The sequence below is a fragment of the Podarcis erhardii genome (assembly GCF_964252035.2).
Source record: "Podarcis erhardii genome assembly, chromosome: 4".
Lineage (NCBI taxonomy): Eukaryota > Metazoa > Chordata > Lepidosauria > Squamata > Lacertidae > Podarcis > Podarcis erhardii.
Window position 1 is genome coordinate 69,840,438 of NC_138508.1, and position 19,206 is coordinate 69,859,643.

Sequence of the window (19,206 nt, forward strand, 5' to 3'; positions counted from 1 at the left end):
GTTCCCTAGGTGTAAGTGAACATATCTATTGAGCTGGGCTGGATCTACACTGACCTGTGTAGCATTATTAGAACAGGGCAGACTTGTAAAATAACAAGTTTCTTACCTCCGCCGAAATGCTGTTTCCCTACTGCTAGTTGCTGGTTTCTCTGTAGCAGTCTCTGGTGTCACATGTTAATAACGCATTATGAACATTAAAAGTAGAACGTCATGTGGCCATATGGTTATCAAAACCATTTCTTAACCCCTCCTTAATGAGTGTAGATCTGCCCCTGGAGTCAATTAACACAGTGCACTAGTAGAATATAAAACAAATATTCCTCCCCTTGCCCCTCATGCCTCCTGTGCTGATTCCAGATCTGCTCTGGAGGGTCAGGAGAACCCCAGAACAGTGAATTATACTTCTAAGATCTAACTTTTATTACCCTTAGAAAAGCCCTTCATGATCTTTGTTTCTAAACAATGCCTTCAGCCAATTTGGAGGGAAAGCATAAAGGGATTCCTTATGTCCAGCAGGCATGCGTTTGTAGTACTAAGGAGGTGCATTATATTTTGCATTACCCCATCTTACAGTTCATATTTGAGAGCAAGAGCTGGCTGGTCCCTGACTGATGTTGTTTGTGATGTGTTGGCAGACCACAATAGATTCATTACAAACAAAGTTGCATCCTTTGGCAGTAGCATCTTAAAAATTCACCACAATTTTCTAAAGATGTTTGCCGTGCATAGCAAAGAGACCATCCACAATAGTATTTTGATGTTGTTAGTTTCGGTTTGAATTGATAATTAGTAGTGCTATTATTAGTGCTATGTCTTGACCCTGCTTCTCTGGTGTTTGTCCTAGCAGGACTTTAGATTTGCTACCAATTTGTGATTGTAGGCACTTGAATCATAGAGTTGGAAGGGACCCTGAGGCTCATCTAGTCCAACCAATGCAGGAATACGCAGTTGTCCCTTAACGGGGATCAAACCTGCAACCTTGGCAATATCAGCACTATTCCCCTGTTTTGTACCAGCCATTGTGCCACAGACATATAAAATCCCTGGCTCACAGAAAGGTGGAGAATTCAAATTGTATAAATAACGACAAAGTATATAAAAATCAAATATGGTCAGGCACAAATGCAGATTATGAATACATTTCCTTTAAAAAGCTAAGCTATTTTAACATGGGGAGGTAAAATCATTTGAGGAGTTTTAACCCTGAATCCAAATTTCTGTGCGTTTTCAAAAATAAAAATGCCTCTGTGCCAAAGCGAACAATTAAAAGATATCTGTACTCCAGTGCCAACCACTGTCAAGACCACGGCAGGGACTCGGCCTACGCACCAGAACAAAGAAAGGAACTGCACAGAGATTAGTGCAACCTACAAAAGCTACCCATGGCACCTAAGCTGCCTAAGGAGGTCATGTGAATGAAGTCTGATTACCCCTTGCTCTCTCCAAGAGTATCCAGGCCAGGCACCTGTTTCTTTGCTTCCAGCAACAAAGAGGCTCAGGGGATTCTGCTCCTCGATTCAGACTCACTTCACCTAGCCTTTGCCAGAGCTTTTCTTCATCTCATCCGCACTTGCTTTGCCTTGCCAATGCCATTTGACCCACGCTGATTGGATGGGAGCCAGATCTGATGGCCTCCTGACTTCAATCGTGTCAAGTCTGCTTTTTTAAAAATAAATAAAAATAAATTGGTTCGGTATAAAGAAATAATTAGAAAGGTGGAATATGATTGAGTGGCACCTATATATGTACACATCATGGTCTGGCTCTCTTACAGCGCGGCGGAAATGTGGTGACGTGTAATGGGATCTGGTTGCAGGGATTTCAAAGCCACTGCTACTTTTCACTTGGAAATTAAGCCCTAAAAAATCAATAATAGAGCTTCAATATTGGGTTGTATATAGTATTTTCATTGTGGTTTTACTAGACCTGTAAAATGCCCACTGTGGAACAGTATCACAAGGAACTAATTCATGGTGCTGGTTTAAGATCCAATGTGTGCTTAAGAATTTGCGTGGAGGGAGACTTCAGAGTAGTGACAGACCCATAGAGGTTTTCGTGTTTAAAAGAGCTCTCTTTCTTCAAATGAAAGGCAGGGTAACTAGAAACTAAACTATAATAAGGTAGGTATTGTAGGATTTGAAGCTTCAAATTACCTTTTTGTGGCTGTGTGAACTGCAAAGGGAAACAGGGCTAAGGGTCCTAGCTCCACCACCCCACGCTTTCAGGCAGCTGACGCAGCTGACTTGCTGGAAAGTAACAGACTTGTGGTAAAGCAAGATTTAGTAATAACAAAAGAGCTCAGCAGATGCATTAGGAGGATTAGGGCCAGCAAAGTATTGCTTTAGTTTGAGCTTTCTGATTGGTCTTGTAAACTGTAATCCGGAGTTCCCAAGAACCCATGGAAAGAATATAAGACAGAACGTAAGAACAAAAGGGAGAACATAGGATGGGAAGGAAGGTCCATCTAATTCTTTGCTGGTTTCTGTCCCCTGTGGCCAGCCAGCAAACGCCTTTAGATCCACACATATAGCATGCTAGGGGGAGAGATGAGATTCAGGATTTCAAGGCATAGCCACCTAATTTTCACTTTCTGAGACAATGCATGAACTGAAACACAGCCACTCTTCAGAATTCATGCCTCTGCGAATTTTGCAATGCAGTTCTCTGACCAAGAAATGGCTGCTATGTTTGGCCTCCACCTCTCATAAATATTGGTAGGTTTTCGTTTTCCACGGATGAAGGACATTTCAGCCAGGGAAAGGCTAGTGTTTTCCTCCTACACATCTCCCTCATTCACACACACACACAGAGAGAGAGAGAGAGAGAGAGAGAGAGAGAGAGAGAGAGAGAGAGAACACTCAACTTTCCTCCAATGGTCATTTATATCCACCCTCATCCTCCATGGGAACGGAAAAGTAGGAATGAAATAAGAATAGTGAAAGAGATGGTGAGAATCACCTCCCTGTTTTCTATTGCTGGAGAGTTCTGCTAGATCAAAAACCTTTCTCTGATCAGGTCAATTTTGGAAGCAACCCCTTCTTTCTCTCCATTGAGTTCTGTATCTAGACTATGCTGACTGAGGTGACAGTGCATTAATGACATGAATTCTTGCTTAACCCTTCCCTCCCACCAGCACACACCCCTACTATTATTCTTTCCTTGTACAGAAAAAGTTGACTGAAGTATTATTTTTATTGTCATATGGCTGTTTGTGCAAATATTTCCTTAATGTTGTGGCAATTTATGTTATGGGGCAGCATAGGTAAAGGTAAAGGGACCCCTGACCATTAGGTCCAGTCGTGACCGACTCTGGGGTTGCGCACTCATCTCGCTCTATAGGCCGAGGGAGCCGGCGTACAGCTTCCGGGTCATGTGGCCAGCATGACTAAGCCGCTTCTGGCGAACCAGAGCAGCACATGGAAACGGCGTTTACCTTCCAAATGCCATAAATAAATAAACAACATAGCAGGTAGCTCAATCCTATAAGGCAAATTTTATCCTGTGTCACCTTGGCTAAAAATGCATATTTTGCTTGGCAAGTAAAGCAGATTTGGCCATTTCTTGCCTTTGCTGACAAAATTATGTCACACCACGCATTTGCTGTCATCAAAATAGCATGCATGTCTAACTTTCCTTTCTTGTGTCAAATTCTCCAAAATAATTACATGTGCCGGACATATTTGTCCACATTCTAATGTTTGAAACCAAAGTTTACTCGAGGTAAGTTTAATACAGCATCTTTCTTGCTGTGGTGCAACTATTTGGAGCCTATAATCTAGAAAGCAGTTATCTATAATTCACATTTTACAATAGCACGTTCCCTGTTTGCTCAAATAGATGCTCTGTCTGTTTGCCCTGTGCCAGCTGCTCTTCAAACAAAAGGAAGTGGTTGCCAAATGACTTAGCATGCAGTTAAAATAGCCTCCAAAAGTGATTACTGTATATCTAGCATCTGGTCCAAAGACAGAAGGCATCTGCTGTCAAAGATTAGGGCTGATTTTGTAGTAGTTTCTATAATGAGCTAAATAACCTTGCCTCAGATTCTACTGATGTGAAAGCAAAAATCCATTGTGGGTGGCTTGAAAAAGAAAATCTTTGTAGTCAGTGCCTGTTAGTGCCATGGGGGATACAGATGCCTCTTTTTGATGCCCTTGGTAAATACATCCTTTGAGCACAGAGGCACAGTGAGAATGAAAGTTTAGCCTTTTCCAGGTATAGCTAAGAGAAAACCATCAGCTGTATGAAGTCTGACAAAACTCTTCAGGAATGTTCCTAGTTTGTACATCTGTAGAAACTTCAGTCATTAAAAACTATAATTGTACAGAGATGTCAAATTCAGATTTACAGTCTCTCGCATTTAGAGGTGTTGACTCAATCCACTGCAGAGTACTGTGGGTATTTAAATAATTAATCAGAAGATCACAAAATTAGAAGATAGGATTTCACACACACACAAAAAAAAATTCTAGTCTGCTAGGAGGCCTATAATTTCCCACATAGCTGGAATACGTCAGTTGGAAGCAGTGTCTGGGTGGAAATCACTTGAATTTCTGGGAGAATCATGGCAACCCATGTTGGAAGTCTTGATTTTGCTGAATTTCCTTAAAAATAGCTCAAAGACTAGACTATATATATATATATATAGCGAGAGAGAGAGAGAGAGAGATTTTGCAAAAAATGTCAATGCCATTTGTGTCCAGATTTTCACCTTTGGAAATATGGCAACCCTATATTGATATATAGAAAGACAAAATATCCTCTTATCAGTAATCAAGATACCCATCCTATCAGAACACAGCAAACTTCAAAATCTGCTTTAAATTAATTGCAACAAGCACATGAAACAGTCCACCATTTTGTAAGTAGACTGTTCTAAAAATGAGTAAGAAAATACTGGTAAATATGTTTTTCCAGTAACAAGCCAAATTCTATTCTATGAAACCTTGCAGTTTTGGTGGTAGAAATATAATGCTCTTAATCAGAGGTAAGGCCTTATAAATAACTTGTAATAAAGGAAACTCTTTGAAAACTGTAGTATCAACTTAAATCACTTAGAAGAAGAAAAAAATGCATTTTAGAGAAAACAATAGAAACGATGCTTTATCTTCTCAAAATGAACACCTGATGCCTTCACAATGGTTGGTATGTGGAGCTGCAGGCAGAAAAAAAGAATTGGATGTCTCCACTGATTGAAAAACCTGTCACCCAATATATTAGCACAATGTGCTTATTCTGTAGCATTTGGAGGTGAGGCACATGCATGGACAAACTAGGATTGCTTTTCCAGATGCAGTAATTGGCCAGCATTTGCTTGTTTCATTATATCCTGCCTTTCCTTCAGCATAGAACCCAAGTCTCTGTGTACATGAGGTTCCCAGGCAAATATTCATCCAGACACTGACCAGACCCAGATTTAGTAAGCTTTATCAAGGTGATGTTATCATGTGCCTTTGCAGGCATTCCTCTTTCAGACAAATGTTTCATGCTGTGGAAATGGGGGCTACTCAACATTTCTGTGAAGTGCCCTACAGAGATCTGTGTAACAGATATTTTCCTTCTAAAATTCCCCTCCTCTGAACTTCCCCAAATTTTGGATTTGTAATTCTTGTTTCTGAAATGACAAATTAGGAAAACAATACATTAGGAATCTTTCATTGTTGCCTTTAAAGAATCTCTAAACTTTATTCAGAATGCGATCTATTTTCAGCAGCTTCTGTTCCTTTGTCTCTTCCTCCCTCTGCATTCCCGATGCACAGAGCTGCAAGGATTAAACACTGCAAAACAGAAGCAATCACGCCGTGATCTTATTGGGCATGTCACCGATTGCAGCACAATCCCTTTTTGTACGGCATTTTACCAATATACATATTTGCACATCAGTAAAAGATAGCACAAAAGGGATCTTTTCTGAGTTACCTAGAAGTATGAATGCATCATGGTTGCCTCTTGGGAGCATTTTAGTAAGGTGAATAAGCACACCTGTAATGCAGGGAGAAGCACGAAGGAACCGATAGATCTGAAATATGTTGGAAATTGTACATGTTCTAAATCCCCCCCCCCCCACTTCTTGTTGTGTTTTAAGTTGCATTCTTACATTGCTCTGCAGACCAGAGAGCAGGTGGGGATGTCTCCACCTGAGACCTATTCCCCAATTTCTTTCCCTGCCTCAAATTCCAATTCACTGAAGTTGCCTTCTGCGCATGCACAATGTCTGCCTGAACTATACACACCTCAGCTTAACCACGGCTTCTGCTTTCCAATTGGATGGAAACTGATTTGCAGGAAAGCACATCAAACAGCAGCATTCCTCAAGCAGTTACCTGTAGATTGTGGCTAACATCATGTAGCCTCTGCTTCAAACTCTAGTGGTGGGAACATGCTGGAGCAACACAGCCAGGGCCGGATTTAGGTTTGATGAGGCCCTAAGCTACTGAAGGTAATGGGGCCCTTTATATGTCCAGCTGTCCTTTGTCAACAACAAATTGTTGCTGTGTTTTGTGTTGAATATATGCTACATGGTAATTTATGGGCCTACACAACACAAAACCCTGCTGCTGTATGTAGGTTTGATTTTATTTGTTTTTTATCTTATATTTTGGAAATGTACATCCAGTTGTTGTTTTCCTTTAATTTTTTTGGGGCCCCCAAGAGAGTGGGGCCCTAAGCTATAGCTTGTTTAGCTTTTACGTAAATCCGGCACTGAACACAGCTGTGTATACAGCCTCAGTTTCTCTCTCACACACTTTCCCTCAAGATAGCTAACTTTCTAACACCGTGGAAGCAAAAGATCCCCATGTTAAAACAAAACTGTTGGGGATTCTGATGAACAACAGCAATATCTTCTACTTTTGTTAAGAGGGATCCGAGAAATTACTTTATGTTGCTGTTTGTTTTTAAAGGCTTTGATAGGCAGTATCAGACACCTGCAAAATTGAAACCACAGATGCTCATTTTATGAGTGTAGAGAGAAAATGCAATATTAATAATCTTATATTAATCTAGCACCTTGGTTTGGAAATGATATTGAAACCAGATTTAAGAAATTACTCTAGGGATTGACCCAAAATTAGTTTCCTAACCAAATGGCCTTCTGATTCATATGGAATAGGGAATGCATGTCTGTTTGGGTGGTCCCTAGCACTTCAACTGTACTGAGATAGGCAGGGTTCACCAGGGTTGTGTACAGGGAAAGTGTGTACCCGTGTCTCCCCACTTACGCAGGGGTTACATTCTAGGCCCTTGCACGCATAAGTGAAAATTGCATTAAGTGGGAAGCACCCTCTTAAAAGTCTCTACAAACCCATTTTGTCTTGCTCTCCAGCTCTTGCTCCCACCTTCTCTCCACATAACTGTCTCTTTAACTAAAGTTGAAGAATTGGGGCTGGTTGGAGGATGCGCAGGAAAGCGGCTGCTGCTGCTGTGCTGCCCCATGCATCAGCTGCTAGGCAGGGAGGCTGAGCAGCCTAAACAAAACCCCACTGCACCTCTGGTCTCTTTGGGGCTTCCTCCCCCTCACTGAAGTCCTTTTCAGGCTCCAGGGAGGGTCTTCTCACCATTTGCAGGTTTTAATCTAATTATTTCCTAGGCCACACATATATGTGCTTGTGAATAGTTAACACCTTCATTATATATATTTTTCCATTTCTGAAGAAGTGTCTGTCTGCTGTTGCAATTTGTTTTATGTGAATCATTCTGTACAAGTCTTCTTCTATCATGTTCAACAATGTATAATTGAATAATTTTTCATTTAGCCTTGGCAGAAATATAATTGAAATACTTGATCATTATTTTCTACCAGAAACCATTTAAATTGTTGGTTTTCTATTTCTGCTTCTACATTTGCACCCATCTATGAATTAGTTAACAACAAGCCAAGCATAGTCTTTGACCATAAGAAATGAAATTTCAGTATGGAAGACTGGAGCTGTCCTAAAAAATAAATTGTGCTCTAATAACTTTAAACCACAAACCTGCTTGAGTGCTTATAGAAAATTACAGAATTCCAATACTTTTGAACTGCTCTGTGTTTTACATGTAACTGTAAAAAGTTCAAACAGAAGTCTGATTTGCACTTTGAAAAGCTGCTTGCATGACCATAAAGTTCTGTTTCAATCAAGGCTGAGGTAGTAATGCGTTCAAACCAGGCTGGATTGTGGTAGTTATTAGTCTAACCTAAATGTAGAAGACAAGTCAAGAGACTAAGCCAGAGGAGAAGCAGGTGGGGTAAAAAGTGAACACAAGTACTTCGGTATTTTGTAACTTGTTTAGACATGCAGATGCAGCGTTTGATTAATGCACATCAAGTGGTGATTTGTATTTGTGAAGTGAACCATCACAAATATAATGTCATATTGCCTATGATTTACAAGTTCTTGTTATTAATAAATAATTGATCATACAAAAGGCAAAACACAGAGTGGACATACGGAGGCACAGTCAGTTACAAATTTCATCAGTGAAGATTTTCTCTATACTTGAAACTACAAAATTAAGATTTTTCCTTTGCTTTCTTATTTTTATTTCCTTGGCTTATTCACATGCTCACAACATCATGAACTCAGCTCTTGCCTTACCTCCCCTACCAAATATCTGATTGCCATATCCCCTCTCTACACAGTTGTTTTATATTTTTTGTGGATTTTTTAATTACACCAGTCAGTTTCATGAGTTCCAACCAAGCTCAGCACCAGCTTTATGGGGACTCTTGAGCACTGGGCATCAGTGGGCCTCCTGCCCCCATCTTTCTTCCTCAAACCACACTCCTTGTCCACCCTTGGCCCACCTCTTATCTTTTCCTCTCTGCTTCTTCACGTTCTCATATATTTCTACCCTTTCTTCTTCTCCTCCCCTCCTTCCACTTTTTTTCATTTTATGGTATTGCCTTTTACTCTGCCTATGGCCTTCCCCTCCTTTTTTACTCACTTTCTTCTGTCTTGCATCATCTTCTCTGCCGCTTTCATTCACCTCGCTGAGATTCTTGCCCCATCCCAATGTCACCTTGCATGGAAGACTAGGCCAGATGTACACAGTAGCTTCAGCAACTGTACACAGTGGCTTTAGGCAACTAAAAGAGAAGAGGACAACTAGGCTCACAGCAGATGAATCCCACATAGTTGGCACCATCAAAGCTGATGAAGTGGATGCACATAACCACATTCCATCCCTTCAAACCCATTTTGGGTAAGGAGACACTACAAACAGTTCTGATATTGCTGGTTATTGTCTTTCACTGAATTGGAGCATTTATTTTGGAGGGGGGTACTATTTTTCTCCCTGTATGCAACTATTTAATTGCCACAGTGAAATAATTGGCATGGTAATTTAAGGTGATAAATGGTCATATTGTTCAGCCATAAAATTGGACAAGATTAATGATTAGGGCTGCTATAATTAAAGTATGGTTAACTATTAGTACTTGCACTTCAATAATTCCATGATTCAGTTCCTGATAAAAATTTGGTTTTTAACACGTCCTATTGCTAAATATAATACAAATGTTCCGCTGCGGAAAGGCACCGAAGTTGAGAAATATATTCATGTTGTTCTTAATCAATGTTTTTCTTAATGAAGGGAAAAGCAGCATTCAAAAGAAAAAAGAAAATAGAAGTTACTTCTTTTGTTAAATCTATTTGTTTGTGCCCTGTACTACTTGTAACAATGTAGCAGAAATTAATGGATTCTTGAAAGAAAGAGACATTTTAGTATATACGGTAATTCTGCTATACATTTTGTTGTTTTACAAGTTACTGTTAATTTCCACTTGCTTCCAAAAACTTGAACTGCTTGAATAAAAGTAACAGGAAGACACAGGCAGCTGTATTATTCTGTTCATTGTGCTATGAAATGCCTGTCAAGACCTTTGCCAAATTGTGGCTTCCCTGTGTGCCCTAACTTTTTCCCAAGCACGTTCAAGTCTTCATGGGAAAACAGGAGTTTAAGTTGTTCGTCGAGATCAGCAGTCTCCTGTCACTCAGGCATCAGCAGCTTGGAACTGATCTGTCTAGGGATATTGGTCAAGTGAACTGAAGCATTTGGGCCAGTTTTATTGCATATTATGCCGGGTTGTTTTTACTACAAATAATAAATATTAACAAGAAGCAGTTTGAGTGTTGTTAGGACTAGCTATTCCTCTACATATTAGGGCTAGTAGGATGTGGGAGAGATGGTTAAGGATGGATGAATCTATTTTCAGTCTGTTATGTATGGAATAGAGAAAGTGGATAGTTCTTTTCCCTCTCTCATAATACTAGAATTCATAGACTTCCAATGAAGCTGAATGTTGGAAGATTCAGGACAGATAAATAAATAAGTACTTCTTCATGCAGCCAGCCCATAATTTAACTATGGAACTTGCTCCCACAGGAGGCAGTGTTAGCCATAATCACATGGACGGCTTGCCATGATGGCTATGTTCTGATTCCACAGTTAAAGGCAACTGTGGCGTTTGCCTCCAAGGATGCGTCAAGGAAAGGGTTAAATGGGTGTGATGTGATTGGCCAGTCAGAATGCAAGGGGGGAGTAAAAGATAGAGTGGGAGGTTTTGAAAGTCAGTTGAGGATTGGGAGTTGAGGTTTGTCAGTTGGGAGTTGAGGCTTGGGTGTTGGAGAAGGAAGAGGGAGGCTTAGGTGTGGGTTGGCAGAGTTGTATTGTGAGAGAGTGAGAGGAATTGTTAGGTTGAGTCAGATAGATAGGAATAATTCAGTTTGAAGTCATTAGGAACTAAGATTAGGAAACTGACAAGAGAAAAATAAACTGTAACCATACGCTTGTTCCTACATTTAAAAATAAACTTGATTATTTGTTTATACAGTGGTGCCCCGCAAGACGAATGCCTCGCTAAACGAAAAACCCGCAAGACAAAAGGGTTTTCCGATTTTTAGCGGCTTCGCAAGACGAATTTCCCTATGGGCTTGCTTCGCAAAACGAAAGCCCATAGGGAAATCTCCGGGGACAGCGGGGAACCCTCCTCCCACCGCAAGCCCCGGGAAGAGAGGAGAAGCTGCGCGCCTTCCCCTCTGTTCCCGGACCTGTCCTGAAGGCTTGCGGTGGGAGGTCCGGGAACAGAGGAGAAGGCGCGTAGCTTCTCCTCTCTTCCCGGGGCTTGCGGTGGGAGGAGGGTTTTTCCTCCCCACCGCCAACATTCAGAAGGCTGTTCTGAAGGCTGGCGGTGGGAAGAAAAGCCCTTCTCCCGCCTCCAGCCTTCAGAAGAGTTCCCCGCAGGGCTCCCCAAGCTGTGAATGTCTGCCGCGCGCGAGGGGCGCTCTGCTTAAGAGCGCCCCTCGTGCGGGGCAGCAGGCTGCTATCCGCAGCTTGGAGAGCCCTGTGGGGAAGTCCGGCAGGGCTCCCCAAGCTGCAGATGTCTGCCCCGCCCGAGGGGCGCTCTGCTTAAGAGCGCCCCTCGTGCGGGGCAGCAGGCTGCTATCCGCAGCTTGGAGAGCCCTGTGGGGAAGTCCGGCAGGGCTCCCCAAGCTGCAGATGTCTGCCCCGCCCGAGGGGCGCTCTGCTTAAGAGCGCCCCTCGTGCGGGGCAGCAGGCTGCTATCCGCAGCTTGGAGAGCCCTGTGGGGAAGTCCGGCAGGGCTCCCCAAGCTGCAGATGTCTGCCCCTGGCGAGGGGCGCTCTGCTTCAGAGCGTCCCTCGCACCCGGCAGCAGGCTGCTATTCGCAGCCTAGGCAGCCCTGCAGGAACTCTTCTGAAGGCTGGCGGCGGGAGAAGGGCTTTTCTTCCCACCGCCAGCCTTCAGAAGGCTGTTCTGAAGCCTGGCGGTGGGGAGAAAAGTCCTCCCCCCCCCACCAGCCTTCAGAAGAGGTCCGGGGAAAGACTGTCCCCGGACCTGGTCTGAAGGCGGTCTCCCTAGGAACGCATTAATTGATTTTCAATGCATTCCTATGGGAAACCGTGCTTCGCAAGACGAAAAACTCGCAAGAAGAAAAAACTTGCGGAACGAATTAATTTCGTCTTGCGAGGCACCACTGTATTAACAACTGTCTGGACTCCATGTGTCCCCGTGAGCAGCGGGGTGGTGGCAGCGAAGAAAGCAACCGCAGTGGTGGCACAGGGTCAGTAGACCGTGAAACGTCTGGGGGCCCTGTGTGATCGCCACAGCAACATTATTTCTGAATACCAGTTGCTGGAAGACACAGGAGTGGAGAGCACTCCTGAGCTCAAATCCTGATTGCTGGTCTCCCATGGGCATCAGGTTGGCCACTGTCAGAACAGGAGGCTGGACTCCATGGGCCATTGGCCTGATCCAGCAGGCTCTTCTTATGTTCTTAAGCATAAACGCAGGTAGGCAAATAGTATTAAAATGTTGATCCTCTTAGCTTATTTTCTTGTATATTCTGGATTCATTGCCTCCTTAGGCAAATGCCCACTGAGAGCAGCGGATTAACTATGGGTCTGTTTGTAGTGGATTTTAAAAGTTGCAGAAGTGATTGATGATCTAGATGCCTTTGGAAAGCTAAGAGGTAGAGAAGAAAGGGATGCCAAAAGCAGCAAATGAAGCTTAAGGGTCTAAATATATGTGGTATTAATAACATGATTAGCATTGGGTGTTCTCTCTTAAAAAAAAAAAAAAAGTTAATTGCTGGGGTGGGGTGGCATTCCAGATTGTGGCTGGGATTGTGATAATAAATTGCTGAACTTTTAATACCATTGGCTCACTAGGCTTTGCATTTAATTTTTTAAAACACATGACGTGATTCCTAATAATGTAATTACCTTCCTGTGTAGTGACTTGGGCCCTTAGAGTTGCAGGTGATGGGGTTCAAACTGAACTCAAGGGTATAGAATTTTTCATAAAGTTAACCAGACAGTATTCAAGGCTTCTGCAAGACCTACCTTCCAAAAGCATTATCCTTCATCTGAGAATCATAGGGCTGTTTACAATATATATAAAAAATACCATAATAACACACACACACACACACACACACACACACACACAAAACAGTACCCACCCCAGTTTAAAAGGCCATAGATTGTTTAATTTGCCAAAGGAGAAGAGGAATGGTTTTGTCTGGCACCCAAAGATATGTAATGAAGGTGTCAGGTGAGCCTCCCTGGGGAGAGCATTCCACAAATGGGGGCCACTCTAGAAAAGGCCAGTTCTTGTATTCTCACCCCCGAACCTCTCATGGAGGGGTCTCAGGAAGAGCCTCAGGTGATGATTGCAGGGGCCGTGTTGGTCCATATGGAGAGATGCAGTCCTTGAGATATTGTGGTCCTGAGCTGTTTAAGGCTTTATAGGTTAAAAACAGCACTTTGAGTTGGGCCTGGAAACTAATTGGCAGCCAGTACAGTCAGGCCAGAATTTACCTTATATGTTCAAACTGTCTTGCCCTGGTGAAAAACCTAGCCCCTGAATACTGCACCAGCGGAAGTTTCCGAGGCAGCTCTTTGTATAACGTGTTGTGGTAATTTAACCTAGAGGCTACCAGAGCATAGATTACAGAAGTTAGGCTATCTCTGTCCAGACAGTGGTGCAGCTGGGCCACCAGCCCAAGACGATGGAAGACACTCTGTGCTACTGAGGTCACTTGAGCCTCAAAAGCGCAATTGCTGGATACAGCAATGTATCCAGACGTTACTCCAAGGTGTGTACCTACTCCTTCAGAGGGCGTGCAACCCAATCAAAAACAGGCAACGTCCCTCCATCCAGTCTAGGGAACCATCCACTAGCAGTGCTTCAGTCTTAACTGGGTTAAGCTTCAATTTATTGGCTCTCAACCAGTTCATTACCAAGGCAAGACAATGGTACAGAACATCCACTGCCATACCTGCAGGTGCAAAAGAGAAGTAGAGCTGTGTGTTGCAAGCATATTGCTGACAACATATTAAGAAATTCTAATGAGGCAGTCATATGAAGTCTAGAAAATGGAGCATCCTTTGCAGTCTTTTTTTGGATTAAAAAACAACTTGGAGAATATTGCATACAATGTAGACCTCTAGACCATGGGTTTTAATCTCATTATACATGATAATTGCTGTTACAGGGATGTTGGGAATAATACAAACACTACTTTGTCAATTGTCACTATAACGGAAATGAGGCTGCATTTTAATGTTTTAATGTTGTATTTTAATCTTGTTTTTTAAGCTTTTATTTCAATCAATTGTCTTTATATTTGGTGTTAGCCTCCCTGAGCCCGGCCTTGGCTGGGGAGGGTGGGGTATAAATAAAATCTATTATTATTATTATTATTATTATTATTATTATTATTATTATTATCACTTTTTAAAAAAGTTTCCTTCTAACCTTACTCCTCTCCACCCCCACCATGTTTGTACATGCATGTCTGCTAATCAAGGATAACATTTCATGCATTTAAGAAGTGGACTTCAGCCCATTTTTGCTGCAACGGACTACCCTGCTTGTATCATTCCACACTCCCCCCACTGTATTAATTCTGAATGAACTAAGCCTTTCGTACACCTGTTGGGCATACAATCTTTCCATCTGTTCTGCACCTTCCATCGGCTTCCTCATATCATCTGAGACATTGAGGAGGATGGTGTCCAGAATATACAATAAGACCTTCTACCCTATAACATAGCTGTCAGAGGCAGTTTGCCAGCTGATAGTTATTTGTATGTATGTTTAATTACAAACTGCTTTAGCAATTCATATAATATCTGCAAGCATGTACTAGTTAAATGTTCCTCATGAGCAAGCTTTCCCTCATGCGCTGTTTTCCCTCATTTCCAGAACTGCAAGGCGCTGTGCTCTCCAAGAAATTTAATTTGTTCTTTATGCACGAGATTGATAGGTCAAATCTTTTCATGGATTAAAATAGCATTTATAATCTACTTGGGATCACAGTCCTGGCCCTTTCCTTTCCTTTTTGTATATTGGCAGCTTTTGACAATATAATAAATCATGCAGAAGGGACATTAATTTTGAAGAGACACTGCTGGGTTACTAAGAGCTCTGTTTTGGCACAACTGATGTATTCTCATGCTCACAACAATTTCATTCCACTTGATTTCTTTTTCTTTACATATAGCTTTTCCAGGCTCTTTATTCGGATTGTATTATACTATGTGCTTTTGTTAAAACTAGACTGGCCACATAAGATGGCAAGTCATCCTTGCTGTTATGTACTGAGTTGAATAGGATCCAAACTGCAGCAGTCTGATTGGTCCTAGAAAGACTCTCCTCCCTGGAAGAGAGGGAAGTGGTTGTGGGCGGGAGCCCGAGCACCGCCCCTAGCAGGGGGCATTAGCCCCCTGCCCCCACCTCACCTGGCTGGTGCCCACGCCCCTCAGCAGGCATCCAACCAGGTGCCACAGAGGGGGCGTGTTCGGCAGCCTTTTGCTGCAGCGCCAGCCTCTCCCCGGCCTCATTCTTCGCCGTCTTCTCGTTGCGAGTCACCCACCCTCCACTCCCTTTGTGTTAGGGCCTAGGTCATTGGCCTTGCTATGGACCTTAGGTTGGTCGCCCTGGTTGCCCAGGGGGCCTGGTAGGAGTTTTTCCATTTGGCATTAGGCTTTTGGTTTTTTCGCCTACCTCGTAGCAATCATCACAACTTTTGTGGTATTGGTGGGTAGGTTAGGCATTGGAATAATGTGTTGTGGTGTGTCGAAGGGCTAGGTGTGGCCATCGCCTATGCCTTCAATTTTTGGGTATTCCATTAAAGGAATCTGGCGGTCATGTATTCAGTCCGATGCTTGCTTGGCGGGAGGCCATGGCACGACCCTCGGTGACATCAGGGGAGAGCCTATAGTTAGATTAGCATCAACAGGCTCCACCTACTGGTGAATAAACTCACTTGTTTTAGAGATCCAATGCCTAAGCCAATACCTTTTCACTGCTGTAATCAATAAAGTTGTGGCCTTTCCTTGCCCATTAACCTTATATCACGTGTCCTTGTGTATTCATTTCACATTGCGGGGGTCAGGTCCTCGAACCACAACAATAGGATTCAGAATGCAGCAGTCTGATTGGTCCTAGGACAATGCAGCAGTATGATTGGTTGGCAGGAACCACCCAATCATTCTCTAGATAGAAGTGAATCCACAACCTGATTGGCTTACAGTAGAATTCCGGAATTAGCCAATCATGTGCAGCCCATTGTGTAAATAATGTATATAAAGCAGATACTTTGAGGGGACTTTCATTCATTCCTCCTCACCACTATGAGCTGAATAAAGAGCATGAAATCACTTTGCGACTCTGAGTATATTTCACTTGCCATGATGTTTCATCCCTAAGCATCATTTTGTTCTTGCAGGAGTCTCCTGGGAACTTGTATTGGGACACTGAGTAGGCACCAAACGATACTCTCATCCACTTCAATAGAATTTTAGTGAAGTGTAGCTACTCCCAAGGTCAATGTGTAGCAGACTGTTTTCTTCCGGTCTCTGTGTAAGACGATTCTCCTGCTTTCTCTCCCTCCTGTCACTATATATAGCATTCTTTCCTTGGAGGCAGTTTTAAAGTGGTGGTGCCTCTTTAATGGTTTGTTTTCACCTCAGCAAAGGGCATCTCCCAAGTGACACTGATAGGTCTCTCCAGCCATCAAAATGTCTCCTTGTGGCAAGCTCCCTCTAAGCCTTTCAACCATTGTATGTCTTGCTTCTGTGGCTTCTTGGCTTGTCGTATGTGTCAGACTGAAAAATCAAAATACTGTTCTACCCAGAAATGTAGTTCAGGTCCTAAATAGCCTAAAAAGAGAAAGTACTCAAATTGAGGGAAGGCCCTCAGTGGTAGGATCAGGGCAGGCCCACTGATAAGATAAGGTGCACCAGGGCAGCAGATCCTGATATCAATATTTCTTCCCTTTCTTTCCTGGTCGAGGGGTGCATGTACCATTTTGGGCTCTTTCTCAGGTGCCATAATTTGTTGGGCTGGCCCTGGGTAGGATATCTGCTTTGCACGCAGAAGGTTCCACGTTCAATCCCTGGCATCTCCAGGTAGGACTGGGAATACCTGCCTGTCTGAAACCCTAGAGACCAGCTTCCAGACCGGAAGAAACTGATGAGGCAGTTTCTTATGCTTATTTTATTCAGCTCCAGGCTATTTCTTTCCTAAGCAGGTAGGAGGGCATAACCTCCCCCAATAAATTTCCTTACTACCTTCCAGTGTGCAAAGCAGTTTCATCATTCCAACCAGGGGTGGAGGAAGGGGGGTGCGGTGGGGATGGCGTGTCCCGGGTGTCACCACTGGGGGGGAAGGCACTCGCCACGGGGCCTGCAGTGTGCCTGAGCCACGCATCTCTCCTGGGAGTGACACAGTGGATTGGGCGCCTGCAGGCTCTGTGCTGCCCAAACGGTCCGCCCGCCACCTCCCCCTCAGCTGTAGGGCGGCTGAGTGGGAGGAGGCAGGCAGACTCCTTGGAGGCCCCATGGAGCATCCTGCCCCGTGGCTGGCTGGCCCCGCCGCTGGGCGCAGGGCACGCACACCACCCCAGACAGTCAATCGGCTTGCTCCGCCGCTGATTCCAACAACCCAATGAAGTAACTACTAGAAATTTTTTTTCACACATGGGACCATGATCCAGAGACGTATTTTAGGCTGCTCAAGAGTTGTTACTACAAGTAAATGCAGGAGTGTGTGGGGTCTGCCATTTTTTCCCCACCTTTGTCTCTTTACTCCATTCCATTTCTTTGATCCGAAGGTTTGAACACCTACAAAACCTCAGGAGACTGGTGCTTCAAGCCAAATTACTAGTTGTAGTTTGTAGTTTCAGCATATTCATTACAATGAAGAAAACAAACTGTCTGTGTGAACTAACCTGAGAAACGCCACTACTCTGTGCTGTGCATTGTCAGGAAGAACGATTTGACACTCTTTGTTTTTGGTGGCTCCAACAAGGTGAAGAGAATACCTACACCTGTCAATCTTCTCTCTGCCACACAGCCATTATAAAAGCATAGAAAGAAATCATATTTTGCTTCATAACTGGGAAAACTATGTGCATTTTCTTTTGTAAGAAATCACAGGGCTAAGGATTGTTGCATGGCTAACTCATGCCAATGTTGTGGCTGTGCTTAGATAAGTCAGGAAATGCATTGTGTGCATAAATCCATAAGGGCTTCTTGTCACATTAGAGTGCAGATTAGCTTTTCAATTTTGCAAGGCTGCAATAAACAATAATGGCAAAGGCTTAAAACTTTGCTGACTTACCTGGAAGGCTCACACACACACACACACACACACACACACACACACACACACACTTCTAAATCTGCATGCCTCCTCCACTAAAGTCAGCAGCCTCATGCTGATGTACATTGTAAAGAATCTAGGTCAGGGTGTTTGGGTTTTCTGTGGTGGTAATCAACAATGTGATATTCCTAATTAAACATATGCATTCATTCCTTAGGTGATTAATCTCGCATTCAAAACAAAGAAAGAAACCTGAGACTTTCCCTTTCCTTGAATTATAAAGCTGCCTTTCTTTTCTTACTGCTTTCCTTCCCACTTAATGCTTTTGTTTAATTCTCCATTCATTGTTCTGAGTTGAGGTAAGTATCTGGAATTTAATAGAGTTGCAGGAAGGAAAAGTGCTCTGTTTATTTTTAAGAGAGAAAAAAAGGAAGGAAATCAGAATATACATTTTCAGTAATAGAAAATGTGCTATGTAGAAGTAAAATTCACACACGGCTCTGTATCCACTTGTTTAGATGTCACAGAAAATTAAGCATGTATATCATTCCTTTCCACTAACATTCTTTCCTCTCCCCATCCCCCATCTTTTAGTCAGATTTTAGTAGGCTCATATGTGGCATGTTGTATAAGCTACAAATTTCTTGGGTTGTCAGATTATATAAGAACTTAAAAATTGTGCATATAGGAATTCATAATACAATGAGTGTGTATGTGTGTGTGAGACAGAGAGAGAATTGGGGAAAGGGTGGGCAAATAATTCACCTAAATTCCATTTTTTAAAAATCACAATTACTTAAATGTACATAGGCTTGAGCAAAGAGAAAAAGGAATAAATTCTACAACCTATGTCATGAATGGAAGAATAGTTTGTTATAAACCAGAGGTATATTCACACGTGCCCAATGACATTGTGGGTGGGTGTTTACTAAGATCGTGACCACCACTTCCTTCTTCACTCACTAGAGGTAGATGTGGGAAGGAAAAGGCTAATCAAAGAGGAGTTTTCAAATGCTCATCCAGTAACCACACAAGGCGACTCAAGTCTAACTATAAAATTTTATGTCTCATTCTGGAAGAGAAAGCAACATGATTTTT

General features: G+C 42.8%; 1 protein-coding gene and 1 long non-coding RNA gene across 2 annotated transcripts in view; one reads left to right on the forward strand and one right to left on the reverse strand.

The window, feature by feature from the left end:
* Positions 1–19,206, forward strand: part of MID1 (midline 1) — a 283,968-nt gene that overhangs the window by 42,508 nt on the left and 222,254 nt on the right. The window lies entirely within an intron of this gene.
* Positions 1,600–9,041, reverse strand: LOC309340197. The gene is made up of 3 exons (XR_014155855.1): positions 8,923–9,041; positions 2,154–2,246; positions 1,600–1,656 (listed from the first exon to the last, which is right to left on the reverse strand). It is a non-coding gene; the product is annotated as an uncharacterized lncRNA (long non-coding RNA).